We start from the raw sequence: 15,409 nt of genomic DNA, 5'->3' as shown, positions 1-15,409 counted from the left end.
AATGATCAAGTTTTCCTTTTTGTCACACTTCTTCACCACGAAGAATTGTGCCCTCCCTTCAGCACATCACGAAGACACAAAGCATCTCCCTTCGATCCTTTGGAGTGTGACAGTGCACCCTCCTTGCCTTTGAGCACATGAGCAAATTGTGAAGGTCTGAAGACTTATCAATTCATCCCTTTGACCCTTCAAAGTGTGCCATTGCACCCTATATATATTTTTTCCACTTGCTTGAGCGCATGAGCACACTACAAAGCCCTGAATGACCCTATCCACCCCTTCGTTCTTTGAAAGTGTGCCCTCCTAGTTTGCATGCCTATTTTCTCATGCATGCAAGTTATTTTGTGTTGTCATTCATATATTTTCATGTCCAATCACATGTGATGGATCTTTGTACATAATTTACAAGTATTTCTGCATAAGTAGGTTGCTTTAAGATAATATTGTCATTATGAGTGTGTTGCCCCAAACATGTGTTCGTGCTACAAGTATTGTCACTATGTTGTCATTTGTTGGAGCCATGCCACCTCATAAAGTGGCCTCCAAAGAACTCTCAGAAGCAAGCATTGATGAACCTGTCGAAGTTACAAAGCCAAATATTCCCATATATGTAGACACACAGTGATTTATTGACAAGACTACATAGGTCACATGGAGCAAGATATACAACACATTCATATAGGAAAAGTTTGTTGAGGACTTAGAAGATTTGCATGCATACATCAACATCAAGAATTACAAGATGCATAGGATTGCATGCAGATTCTCAGTCATGCCATGTGCAAAGGTGATTGAATGGATCATTACACATATGGATGACTCTCACCTTGTGCTACGCAATGAGAGTGGCGATCAACTCACCACCTATTTTGGTGAAGACATGCAAACATATTATAAGATGCTCAAGCCCAATGAATATGCAAATGAAAACTTCTACATGAGATGGGAAACCCTCGACACTAGTGACGTTATCAAATCATGGTGTTAAGATCCTGCCAAGTTTCACCATCGCCCATCCGCAGTCTATCCGACAAAGATTCTCAGAGATGTATATCAGTACTTGATAGCCATGTATTGTCAGTTGTATGGGTGCAAGAATGTTGAGGTGTTCGAAGAGAATTGGATATACATGCTCAATATAACCTGTGGTATATTTTTCAATTGGGAAGATATATTGTCATATGAGTTGTAGCGTCAGGTGGGCAGGTAAAAGCATCTTTACAAGCGAACCAGGCACCAGAATTCTACATGTCTACATTTCTCTTAGATGGAATCTGTGAACAATATGCATTCCCGGGAATGAACTAGAACTAGACCCCTGAGGAGAAGTTCCCAATTTACTTCCAATGTATTGTGTTATAAGAATCAAGCTTCAGAGGTGTATATGACAAACTAGTTGAGCACTTCTTGGTAGTTATCTTTCAAATGAGATTTGAGATCGATCATTCTTGCATGACCAATCAGGTAAAGGAGTCACTATGAGATATCACGGACTGGTTTTCAGCTCCAGAGGGTACATATATCAAGTGCTTTGGTTGTCATATATCCCCTCATCTTATGTTGTGATATGTGACGAACAAGGTGGTCATGCAAGAAGTAGCAAATCAGTTGGACAAGGGATTGTCAAGAATTATTCATAGGAGGAATAAATCCCCTTAGCCTATATTTCCATTGAGGATCGGACTTTGTGAGTTAAAGAGCCATAAGGAGACAACAACAGAGATACAATAGTTTGACCGCCTACACTTTTCTACTAAATAATTTCATGGATATGATCCCAAGCGAATTATCAAGAAACACTGTCAAAGGATCGTTCACAATATAGGGTACTCATCGATGTCCACAACAGAAGATGAGAAGATTAAGAATTGGTACAGTGCAAATAAGAAGACGCATCTAGTGATGGAGACTAGTTCACCCCATAATCCACCAGCTCAAGACTTGCAAGTGTAGGAGGAGATAACACCTCAAGTAAAGAAAGTAACTCCCAAGAAAAGGATCAGGTATGCCTCAATAGGCGAGAGTAGCAAGAAATGGAAAGTCGATCCTTTAAACTCATGAGTTATTCAAGTAGAGAAGGAGAGGAAAGAAGGAGAAGAAGAGGAGGATAAGAGAATGCAAGATGAGTTTCTCCAGAAGCAATAAGAAGAAGAAGAAGAGATGAGAAGGATAAAGGAAGAACAACAGAGGTAGTCCTAAGAGGATGAAGCAGCGCAGAGACTAGAAGAAGATAAATTGACTCAGGAAATGGAGGAAGAAGCGTTGGAGGAAAAAGATACCATCCATCCCATGGATGAAGAACCAAGTACTCCAGAATAGCCTCCCTTCATAGGTGGTCATCTTCCATTTGGGGAAATGGGGATCACACCTCCACCAGTTAACATAGTCATGGATGTATGTAGTGTAACATTTGATTAGTTAAAGAAGAGGATCATGTATCAAAGGCATAGATATTTCCCGAATGATCTTCATAACCCAATCTCAGTTGCCACAGAAAGGTTTATAATCTCCAATACCAAAAGGAATCCCAAATCTATTATGGTGGAAAATGTTGTATTTGTTACAACGGCGCTGGATAATTCTGAGTATTTGTTGAATGAGAATGCAAGGCTGAGAGGATAACTTGTTGTGGTGAAGCAAAAAGTGGAACATCTTGCAAAGGAGAATCAATGATTTTCATCACAAAGCTTAAACATCATTGAATGGAAGTTATCCATGCAGGAGGAATTGGGGCCTATGGAGGACACCATGGCATGATTATATGATGAGATGATTCTTCTACAGAAAGTGATGTCTCCTCTTATTGGCATACAGAAGAAGGCACAGGATGTGGCAAACCTCTTGAAGGTAGAAATCGGAGTATTCGATCATATTCAGGTGTGGACTGCCAAGTAGCCTGATGCCCCACAACATTTGGAGAAGAAAGACAAGATTTCCATAGAGATGGATATAGTTCAATTGAGACTCCACCACCAAAACTACATGCGCCTTGGAGAACAGTCAATCACTACTATTATTGCATATAATTGGATGCACAATGTGTTTGAATCTCTAACACAAAATCATGGGATGACTTCGATCAGTACACTTGAAGCAATCAGAGGCAAGGAGATCATCTTCCTGAAGATCCAGCAATACATTGAACAGATCAAGTAGGCAACATAATGGGAAGGATTGGAGGTAACCAAAGACATTATTTTGCAGTACGTCATTGCACCAGTCAAAGCTCGTATGAAGCTATCATGGTTGTGGAATAATGTACAGTCAAACACCAAGAACATATTGATGGATGCACTAGAGGTTAAGATGTGCTACATTGGGGACTTGCCATTCTAGGTCAAAGACATATCCACAGAGTTCGGAACTTGGAAAATTTACACTACAAATGAGCTCCATGTAGAAGAAAATGACTTATCCAATTAATGAGTATTTGTCCCATTATCAATTTTGTCTTAGTCATCTCATTCGTAATTTGTCTTATGTAGTAAATGATATGTAATGAAGTCCAAGGGACACATGTGGAATGTGAATAGACACACATTGGAATGTAATGAGTCATGTATAGAATATGAACAGTTATAGAAGCCAAAGATTCATGAGGAAGCTCAAAGGTCATTTTTATTTGTTATAAATAACTCCTCATAACTCAAACAAAAGGGGGGATTTTTGGAAGGCTTAGGTTCTAGACGTCTTGCCTTGGCTTATCTAATAAGACATAAGAGATATATCATTATTTGGAGAAGAAAGTTGTGGCTTCATGTTCCATTATTGGATAGAGTGTTTCTCTATGTAACAGTGTACTTGGGATCTTGAAATTTTTATCAGAAGCTCAATGGGCCTACACTTTTTCATACATGTATCGTAGATGTATTTGGACTATTTTGGTTATGTTTATGGTATATGTTGTTTTAATTACATACTAATTTAATGAACTAATGTGTTGCTTAGTTATGCCTATTATTGAATGAGTGTTGTTATGATTTAAACGATTGTTGTTTATTATGTGGACTAATTTTCAGCTATTCAACAATCCTTTCCCTATCTTCCCAGGTCCTCCTTTAGGATATTACTACTACTTTTATAATTGGTGTCTCATTTCCCTCACTAGACGTGGAAGTATCCCTCGTACACCTTACATTGGATGTCTCACAAAACTCACATTGTTGCTGCCCCAAAGTGGTGTTGTGTTCTCTTGTGTTGGATTGTAACCAAGGTGTATCTTTGAACCTTTCAATGGTGGTTGAACCGTATCATCGGATGGGACTCCTACACCAAATGGTGTGAGGTCTAGTTGGTACTTCACATTGGGGAGATCCCCTTACAATGTTGGTGGCATCTAGCATTGTTAACAGATTATTATAAAGATCCACCTACAAAAGGAGGAAGAGGAAACAAAAGAGGAGGATATGGTGGTCAACGCAAAGGATACAATGGTCGAGGTTGTGGAAATGATCAACATCAACAACCATCAGGTAATCATAAGAATGATTAAGATCCTCCTTAGGATATCGCCAAAACCTAGAAGAAGAGAAATATATGAGTTTTAATTTCATATCTTGGTGAGTTTATAATGGGAGTCTTGGACCTACAAAATGTTGCAACATGGACACCAAAATGGAAACTATGTGTTATTCTAGAGCATTCATGAAGGGTGAGTTCTATTGCTCAAGCTACAACATGCAAATAAAGAAAGGCTAGCATCACAACCTAGTGGGATGATACTTAAAACACAATTTTTATGGCACAAATGGTCAACGATGCAAAGAGAGATGTAGGGAAATACCTATCCCTATATGTCAATATCAAGAAAAATGCACCAAAATTCTAATGGAGTAAATTCGCGCCAAATTTTCTAGAGGAGATTCATATTCCACATATCAATTAGTTCTCTAAATGTCGTTAGTGACCATAGAAATAACAAAAATAGGGCATCAAATCATAAAAAATTGATATGGGTGTGTGTGAGTGTGAGAACTTACAAAAGAAATACTTTTTTGACCTTCATGCACATGCTAAAAATGGCTAATAAAAGTAAAAAGGGGTCATTATTACATGCACATTTGGAACATTTAACAAAGAAAACCCCCTTCTCACCTAATTGTCTAGCAAAGATCCTAGAAGATACAACCCATGTTAGTATCATGTTGTCAATTCTAGGTTAGTCCTCTTGTCCTCCCCTTTCTTTTCATATTCTTTTTCTAATTTTAATTGAATAGTGAGCATAGGGAAACCCCTTTTAGGGCCCTAATAGGGAGATTTCCACTTGATTTGCTACTTATTTAATAGGAATCTTGCCACTTGATTTGTGTGCATTAGGAAAATAGAATGATGAAGGGTCCTCTTTCTCATATATAGGATAGAGACCATCAAATTTTCAAATATTTTTTACATGGAATTATTCTACTAATGTTATTATTTGTGTTTTCTAGGGCTACATCCCCAATGATAAAATGGAGAGAATGAGAACATGACGAGAATGGCTTGAAAGCCCTCCACCACTAGTTGAACCTTTAACCTTACATGCATGTAACCTCTTAAAGCTCGTTTGAACTCAAAGTATGAAGGTCCAAGTGGTCATGCTTTAGTGGCTTATTGGGATGTGGGATCTGATTTAATGGCTAAGGTCAAATATTGACTTTAGTAGTTGAATACATCTACTCCCTTACTAGAGTATCAATTCAAGGAGCCCCAATTGCAGTCCCAAAGGGAAAAGGCACGGGTGAAGAGAATGTGGAGGATTACATAGTAAGATATTTCCAACCGGTAGAACACAAATCAAGTAGAAAGCTCCCTATCAAATAAGTAACTAATATCACACTCCACACCATCCTATTTACCATCACTTGATTAGCTAGTTCGACGGGGCCCCATTTGGAATATAAGGCACAAGCGGACATTACAATAAGATAGATGGATTTGATCATGTTTACCTAGTGTGAAGAGTTGCTTACCAACATGAAGGAGCATTTGAAAATGTGTATAAATGGGAAAAAGAAGAAGTTTGCTTATGATATCATTGTATTCTCATTCTTTTTAGAGAGAGTGCTACAGGCCATTTTGTCACATCAACCCAAACGACCTGAAAACAGGATTAATCAACATCCATGAAGAATTTGTCATAATCCCGTTGCAAAGACCTAAGCATCATTTCTCCAAAAAGTCTGAGTTTCTGGATCTATCTGCTCAAAACCCATATTTTGAGGCCCAGCACACTCTAGCTTCTTGTCCCCCAATGTTGGGTGCAAGTTGCATACCTGAGCACCGATGCAAGTTTCTCCATTCTGCAGGTGCGTTGATTCTAGAATTTTGAGAAAATTAAAAAATATTTCAAATCTTCTCCTTTCATAATCTTATAAGGTGGTTTTAACCATTTACCATAGATAGAGATCTGGAATTCATATCTAATCCTACTCTAGTGATCTTATATCTTATCCCTTGAGCTTATCCTCCCTCATAAGTGGATCTCAAGCGTAGATTGGAAAATACTAAACTACCATGTTTACCCTATAAATTTATTGCCTCCCATGGAGTCTGGGTTGGATTTTGGAGATTGATAGTGCCCTCATGTTGCTTCTTTGAGCTTAAGGAATCATCATCCATTTGCATTAGGGTTGAGTGTGAAGGTTTTCTTTGTGGCAAGGAAGGAAAAGTCAATTGGGGAGACATTTACAAAGTCATCTTCTATATATGGTTGTAATTCTCTCCTTTATTTATTAATACAAAAAGCATCTTGTTTTCCTATACTTGTGTTATGTTTATGCTTATGTATTTCAATGCCATGTTGACTCATTGAATAGAGATATTGGATTATGCTATGTGGATATTGTAGTTCCTTTTCTTGTTTTAGTCATTGTTGTAGGTTCCATTTATAGTGCGTGGAGCTAGGATTGGAGCTTACAAGCGAAGAGGGGAAAGGACTTGCTACAATTTACAGGTAGGTCTCTTTTCATTATTCCAATCTCTTTAAGAAAAACATTATTTTTTTTTGTCCTATGTTGCTCTAGATCAGACCACTAGATGTGGGGAACTCATTTTTTTCCACAAAAGTGAAAATTTTGTATAACATAGAGTACCCTTTATGTGACCTTGAGTGTCGACACCCTTTGCAGGTCCATCCATGTCATGCATGATCTGATGGATAGATCTGACTTTGAGGCTAGGAGGAGGATCTCTTATGCACTAATTCAATGAGGAATCCTTTGACTGGTTCAAAGAACAATCATGGTCATTGATGACTATACTTATGTTGGTTCATACTTCCATAGCGACGCAGATTTGGCTCTTCCCCATAACACATAGAGGGGTGATATGGTACAATGAGGATCTCTTATTCATTATTTCAATGAGGAATTTTTTTACTGGTTCAAAGAACAATCATGTTCATTGATGACTATACTTATGTTGGTTCATACTTCCAAAGTGACGCAGATTTGGCTCTTCCCCGTAACACATAGTGGGTGAGTGAGTATTTTTTTATTTTTCAAATTTTATACTTTTTTTTAAATTTTGGGCATATTTGATTTTTTTAGTGGTACAATGTCACTAATATTTTACATGTTTTTTTTTCATAAATGTGGCACCTACCCAAACTGATGAGTAGTAAACCTTTGATCATCAGTGTTCACATGTGAGGGAGGCTCCCGAGGAGGACCTAGAGGAAGAGGAGCACAATAAGATGCATGTTTCGACATGCAATATTGGGAATTAACCATGGATATTATTCCTGTAGCGACTAATGATATCATGACATCTATAGTGGCACATCATGAGAGTATTTGGCTACTTTAGAGCTCTTATTTGGCACATTGCCTATGTTGTAGTGTGTTATATGCAACACAAGGGAGAATATCCTCACTCTTATTTAACTATTATAGGGTTTCCCTTAGATAATTTTGGTATATATATTAAATGTATGGGCTTAGAATCCTTGTTTTGGACATTGTAGCAATTTTTTATGACAATGTAACACACTCTTGACTTTATGTGTGTGTGCGCGCTTGTGTGTTTTTGTAGATACTACTTATGGTGTTGAAATTATTTAGCTATTATACCAATGTGTTTTTATGTACATTCATGCGCGTTTGAATGATGTTTGCTTGATGTGAAAAATAATAGTTAGCTAATAAATTATCCAAAGTATTATAGTGTTTTGGTATGTGTTGATAATCAATGCAATCAAGTGATAAATCAAGGACATGCACCTGCAAGTACTAACAAAGTAACATAGGATTCCTCATGTGATATACATTATTAAATTGTGATACTATGAGTTAGGAGTCAAGTTTGACAACCAAATGGTATATATCAAGGGAGATAGCCTCAATCAAGAGCTCAACTATGGAACTATACTCCATGGAATTATTGGTTGCATGGCTAAGAGACATCCCCTGGAGCTCACAAGCTCATCAATGGGTAAAAACAACACCTAAAAAATAGAAGCAATGTTATGAGTATTATAATTGGTGCCATCCATGAAGTCAACATAGAAAATTGTGGGACCTAGCATTTACCAATCAAACATATGCATGATAAGAAAATGACCAAAAAAACACTACATACAAAGAAAGGAAAACACACACACCACGCTAAAGGATAATATATACAAGCACCATGCTGTGAAATGACTTACGCATAATACTTTTTTAGATAGAGCCCATTGCAAGGCTTGAATAGAGGATAACCATCATAGTCAACTAGATGATAGGCCCTTTCTTTAGGTACATATTTAATTAATTAAGGATTGTTCCAGATAGCTTCTAAATTACATGCCCCTAACTTTTCATGTTCTTGGTCATAAACCAAGACCGAGTCACCTTCTACAAAGACACAAGGTCAAATCGATTTGTCATATCAGGATTTCACATGATTCTTATGAGTATTATTGGACATATAATGATAATTACATTGTTCATTGAATTGGGCCAAGTATAAGAGATTTTCTTCCTCAATAGAAGTTTTGGGAAAGAGTTCTACAACTAGTTTCAATGGAAATTGTTATCATATAAAAATTGTTCATCCAAAATGGCTAGAAGTTTTCAAAATATGAATCAAATCAAAGGTTCCTAAAAATATAATAATCAAATTCTCAAATGTGGTTGGTCAAATTAAAATAATCATCTTTAATTACAACCACACAAATTCACCATTCCAAGTTTATGTGGAATCGTACGACTATTTCTTCAGCTGCTACGTGGATCCATATAACGCAACATTACAAGGATCAATAGGGAAATAATCCTTAAGGATCTCTGTTAGGTGGAAGTATGCCTAATTAAGAAGCTCACTTAAAGATCAAATCTCATTAATGGTCCAAGATTGGGATAGTCATCAGCCTTGGCTTGTAAATACCACAACAAAGGGATCCATTTCATATAGAAGTAGAGATAAAAGTTATGCTAACCAAATTTCCCCTCAATTATTGTATTTATTTGATAATTTAGATCTCCACCATTAGTGAGAACCAAATTCTTCTTGAGAAAGAAACTACCTACAAAGAGAGAAGAAGAGGACCCTGCTCTAGGAGATACCAAGGTGTTCATAACCCACATATATTCAATTGTGCCACTCGGATAATTGTTATTTTACTCTTTCATTATTAGTAAAGGATTGGATTCTTCCCATTTCATTTATTTTTGTGTTTTTTTTTAGTTTTGTTTACACATTCTCTCATGGTTGAATGTAAAAATCATTGTTGTATATTATTCTATTTCATTTTTTGGTAGTTGTTAATTGCGTGTGCATGTAGAAACAGATTGTACAAATAATGGATTTTAGGACTCCATTACACTATAAAACATCAAGAAGATTGGTGACTCAGCTTTCCCTTCTTTCTCTAATCTCTATTGTTTACAGACTTCCTTTCTCAGCCAATTTCCTTTGTATTGTCATTTATTATCTTTGTTAATCACTTAAATGCTTCAATTTGACCTACAGTTGGTGGAATTCATACCTATTTAAATACATGAATGAACTTCACAACTCTCGAATAAATAGTCGCACAGTTCCTATAACCATTTTAGTATAACTCTTGGAACCATGCAACTATCAAGTAGACTCTTGCGTGGGTCTGCATTTTTCGTCAAAGTTGTAACTCTTTCTCTAATTCTTACATAGGTGGTAGCCAATAATAATCTTTCCCCACTCCTACATGTTTTTGCATGTTATTTTAGTTCATTTGGTCATCATTAACCACTAAAGTAAAAGAATTCATGTTTACTTTTTCCACATGGATGGCTTTAACTTTCTGCTAAATCAATTTTAGTTTGGGACTTGAAGTGGAATCCTCAATTTTTCAAGTATGCTTGACAAGATTTTCAATTACCTGTCAATTACTTAGTATACAACTAAAGAGTCATACATTCAATTATCAACCTAAGGTTCATATGGAACTTCAAAATTGTTTTTCAACATATATGCTAGTACAAATTATTATGTGTTATCGTAGTTGTGGTATTCTAAATGAATGTCACAAGGCAAGATATTAAGATTCTTTCACAAGTCACCAAGAGAAATCCATATCACACTTGCAATAAAAACCACTCTTATAGGAAATTAAGTGCACACTTGCAAGAAATTAAACACACTTGCAGGAAAGTAAACACCCTTGCAGAAAGGTAAACACAGAGGCAGTAAAGGGTGACTAGTTCAAGTGTTTTATATGATATTGAATTTTGTAACAAAAATGCACATGAAATGCAATGGCTAAAAAATCTGTAATAAATCACAAGATGTAAGAGACTCAAACAACGTTGTGTTATAAAGAATCACACCATAAAAATAATTTCAATTTCTGGAAAATAAGATAAGAAAAAGATGAATATGAAAACAGAGTAATTAGCTAAATCAGGAAAATATAGCATTATAATGTTAAGTGTAGAGTTACAACAATGTGAGTTGCAACAGTAACCTAAATTGTTGGCTACAGCTATGTTTGCACATGAATTGTAGTAATAATCATATCATGTGATAGAACTATAAGAGTTGCAACTATGTATACGGCCAAGAGTTGCAACACTATGTAATTAACCAAATTAAATGTCAGAGTTGTAGCACTGTGTAAGTAACATAATTAGATATCAGAGTTGCAGTAAGAAAACAAATGAAGGAATTAGTGGAAATAAAAGAATGTAAATAAAACTACAGCTACATTATAATGTTATAGACAATAGTTGGCTAAGGAAGGGGCCCTACCTCCTTAGATAAGGCACTGGTTAAAGGAACAACAAAGTGTTAGCCAATCAACACACCATAAAATCGAATTGGAAAGGAATAGAAACTTGTATTGCAAAAATAAATTACAGTTAAACACTAGCTAAGTATCTTGCTATTTATCTCTCTGGATTCGAGATTCAAATTATCTTTGTTCATCTATTGTTATTTTATTTACACAAATGTATAAAATAAATCAAGAGTTCGATGGATAGTCATGAGCATCTAATTATTCCATGCAATTACAATAACTTCATTAGAAAATAGAAAATCAGGAAAATGCCAACTTGATCAACTATGTGACAAGTGGAAATTGGGTCATGCTTTCCTTGTGGAGTGACCAACTAACCTTGTCACTTTCCTTCATTAGGATATTGGTTGGTTGACTGATCTGGCTAATATGTTGACAATATTTGTGTGGTTGAGATAACATATTGTACTAGCTATCCAAATTTGTAGATTCTTTCTCAAATGGTCAATTGATTAAGAGTTCTCATAGCGGCTTCTGCAATGATTTGCAACAATGATGCTAAGGTGAGTCGCAGAAACAGTGTTGTGTGAACCATAGCAGTAGGAAGTGGTAGCACAAGTGTCAACATCTCAAAGTCACAACATTAGTGGTAGCACTTTGGAGTTACAACTCTTCAAAGTTAAAGCATTGCGCTGGAACAGTGAGTTGAAGCAACCAATAATAGGGAGTTATAGTACCTAGAAACAAGGAGTTGCAACAACTATCCATTGTGAGTTGAAATGCATCCTAATGTTGTCTGAAGGTACCTATGCAATGTTTCCTCATGAATACCATTGGTTAGAATAGAAAGGTAATTATCTCATTAAACACATAGTAATAGGCATTAAAATGACATATTAGGAGGATGATTGTATCTTGACCAAAATGCATTTATATGGGAAAAAGGTTGTTGGGATGAGATGGAAATGGGAAAAAGATGTACATAAATATCTTAGATAGGTGCTAAAAAGATGCCATGAGTATATTTCATCAATGCTCTACTCCTTGCACTCAATGTGATCTGGGTGTATCAGAACAAACTGGTGGAACCATTTATGTCTCCCTTGTGAATAAATATCAAGGAAACTATTTTAATTAGGGGGGAAGTAAGTGTCATTTCATATGTGCATCTTTCATTTTTGCAAGGGACAATTTCATATAGATTAATAAGTTGGATAGTAACAAATCACCTGATATCCACATCTTTACAATCTACTAAACATGTGATATGTGATTTTCATGTTGTACCCACCTCACATCACACACTTGAATCTGTTTTAACTCCTTTTATAATAAGTATGATCTTCGCCTTGCACTCATTGTGATCTAGGGGAATCAAAATGTTGAGTTGGACTATTAGAAGTTTGTCATTTCACACCTAAAGTAAATCATTTTTGGTCATCGTCCCAACTTTTATCCACTTAAAATCAACCTAACTTAACACATTAATCTCCCCCATGACATGGTCACACAAAAATATATTGTAGTCTAAGTTAACTATAGGGGTAGGCATCCAAATTGTCCCCATTAATTATTTTCATTTGAAACATATAATTTTTTCTTTTTAGGGAACTTTTAAGCCTCCATCATCCACTATCCAAAAATTTGGTGGTGAGAAGAAACTTGTGAAGAGGTAAACACTCACATCAATGATTTTATGTGCCTCCTTAAGTCTCCCAACTGATCTTAATGGGGGATCTATATTTTTAGTTGACACTTAGAAGATGATATTTTCTCATCACATTGGATGGAGGTAGCTTGATATCCAAAACTTAGGGCATCCACTCAAGGTAGTGTTTGTTAGTAGCATCTACACCTAGAGGCCCTTTTGAATGGTTATTGGAAGAATTTCCATCCATTTTTGGATGTTCCCTAGTACCCATTATTATAACTGTAACATGCTTGTCCCCACATTTACCCACTTTTACAAGCCCTCTGGGCAAATGTGAAGTGGAGTTCTAGTATGACATGACCTGGACTCCTAATTCCAGTTAAGGATGTGGGACCTACAACTAAGACTTATTGACCTTCCTCAAGAACCACAGATCACTCAAAGGCTGAACAACCACCCCAGGTAACCAATCCTTAAGTTGGAACCCATTTTCTCGAACCTAGACTTATAATTGCACCCTTGACACTGCCTACATGCAGTTGTGAGCCTCCAACCACACTCACAAGCCTTGCTCCATGCAGTTATGACCCCAAATCCTCAGTTTTGTGCATGTGACCTTGAGATCTAAGACACTTTTCTAGGCTAGCCTCCATACCATTACCTAGAAATTCCTATAACTTTCCATAATCATATTTCTCATAACGACAATGCTAATCATTCAAACTTGAAGCCAGAACTTGACCTAGACTGACTAGAACATACTATATATTTCGTCAAACACATGGTAAACATGTAATCTATAGGTCATTAATGCATATCTGAGTGTAAATATCTATACTTTAGCTTAAAATCACCGAGAAGGTCTAGTATGTTCTAGTCAGTCTAGGTCAAGTAGCTGAAAACAACACTTGTTATCCCATGCATTCATCAACCATTCATTAACATATCAAAGCATAACCTAGTAGTTGAAACAACACTTTTTATCCCATGCATTCATCAACCATTCATTAACATATCAAAGCATAACAAAAGCCATAGCTAGAACATATTATAGAACCATGTTTATAACCAGAATATAACCATGACTAGAAGACCATCAAAGCAACATAATAATAGGTACAAATGCTCATAGAGTACAATAGAAAAATAGCTCTTATTAACATATGCAAAATCCAACCAAGTCAGAGACTTCCACGTACCACCCAACCATAGATTGTGTTATATACCTAGGGGGGATAATATGGGGCACAAATGTGTGCCGTAACTCGCTGCCCCGAAAAAATGTCTACAACACCACTGATTTTTAGATCAGCGATATCTCCTTCATCCGGACTCCGATTCGGCCGATTTTTTTTTTATAATCGGATATTTTTTCACAAAGATTCTAGATCTGCAATTATATTTTGCAGATTTTACCCCAAAACGTACAGATCTGATCTGCAAACTCACCGACCCAAAAAATTCCTGCAAAAAATTTAAAAAAAAAATCTCCATTTTGCCCAAGAAAGTGCTCTAATACCACTTGTTATAACTCTGATACCACTTGTTATAGCTCTGATACCACTTGTTATAGATCTGATATGAAAAGATACGACAATAGAAATAAACCCAAGAATAATAAGATTTAAATATAAAAATGCTTCACTTTATTGATCAAACCCTTAATGTAGGGCAACACCATACATTCACTCCTTAAGGAAGGAGAACACTCCACAAGCCGTATGCCTGTTCATACAATATTCCTTGACATCCCTCAATGGGGAGTCTCTAGCCTCTATATAGGCCTCATACATACAATACCATGGGTCATTACCATGGTTCCCTCAATACCATCTATCTAATACCATGGGCCCATTACATGATTACTAACTACTTGTGGTCCAGACATGGGTGAACACCCCCAGACTACAAGGCTTTAGACCACCAATTACTCACAGTTTGAGGATTAGGTGTACATGGAGAATACTGACCACACCAGCAGATGCACAAGACCATGTGATGGCCGGCTGCAACCAGTAAAGAGGTCTGCAAATCTATTTCCTAATGCACAGACAGGATGACAGCTCTCTGGCACTAAGTAAACAGAAACCTACATAACACATTCAATGATACATACTAGACTTCAACACAAAGGTGGGATGACAGCCCCTCTAATGCTAAATATCAAGAGCACATGAACAAATGCATAACAGGCACAGCCTAGAACAGAGTAGAAATGGAAAGTGAGCAATTAACAGCAAAAGAAGCTTGTATTAGCTGAAAATGAAGACCAGACACTGCAAGTATCAAAGTAGTTACAGTCTCCAAAAGTTGAACCTTACATCAAAACAACAACCATCAACCCTGATTACATCTGTTTTTTGGGTATATATAGAGTTTGTTTACAAAGATATTCTGCCATTCTATGCATGGAGGGGTCATAATGGACCACCAACCACCTTAACTCTCTGATGGCGTCTCTGCTACAATCTGCTTGCTTCAATGAATTAATTTGACATTCTCTGGTGCTCTGTTGTACTCCTCGAGTAGGTGGAGTGTAATATGGAAGAAGTTCCATAACTAGTAAATGTTGTGAACTG

Source organism: Pinus tabuliformis, chromosome 9 (assembly GCF_031772625.1).
Source record: "Pinus tabuliformis cultivar Carrire ecotype Pingquan chromosome 9, CPIR1, whole genome shotgun sequence".
In the NCBI taxonomy this organism is placed as follows: domain Eukaryota; kingdom Viridiplantae; phylum Streptophyta; class Pinopsida; order Pinales; family Pinaceae; genus Pinus; species Pinus tabuliformis.
This window is presented reverse-complemented; position numbering follows the sequence as displayed.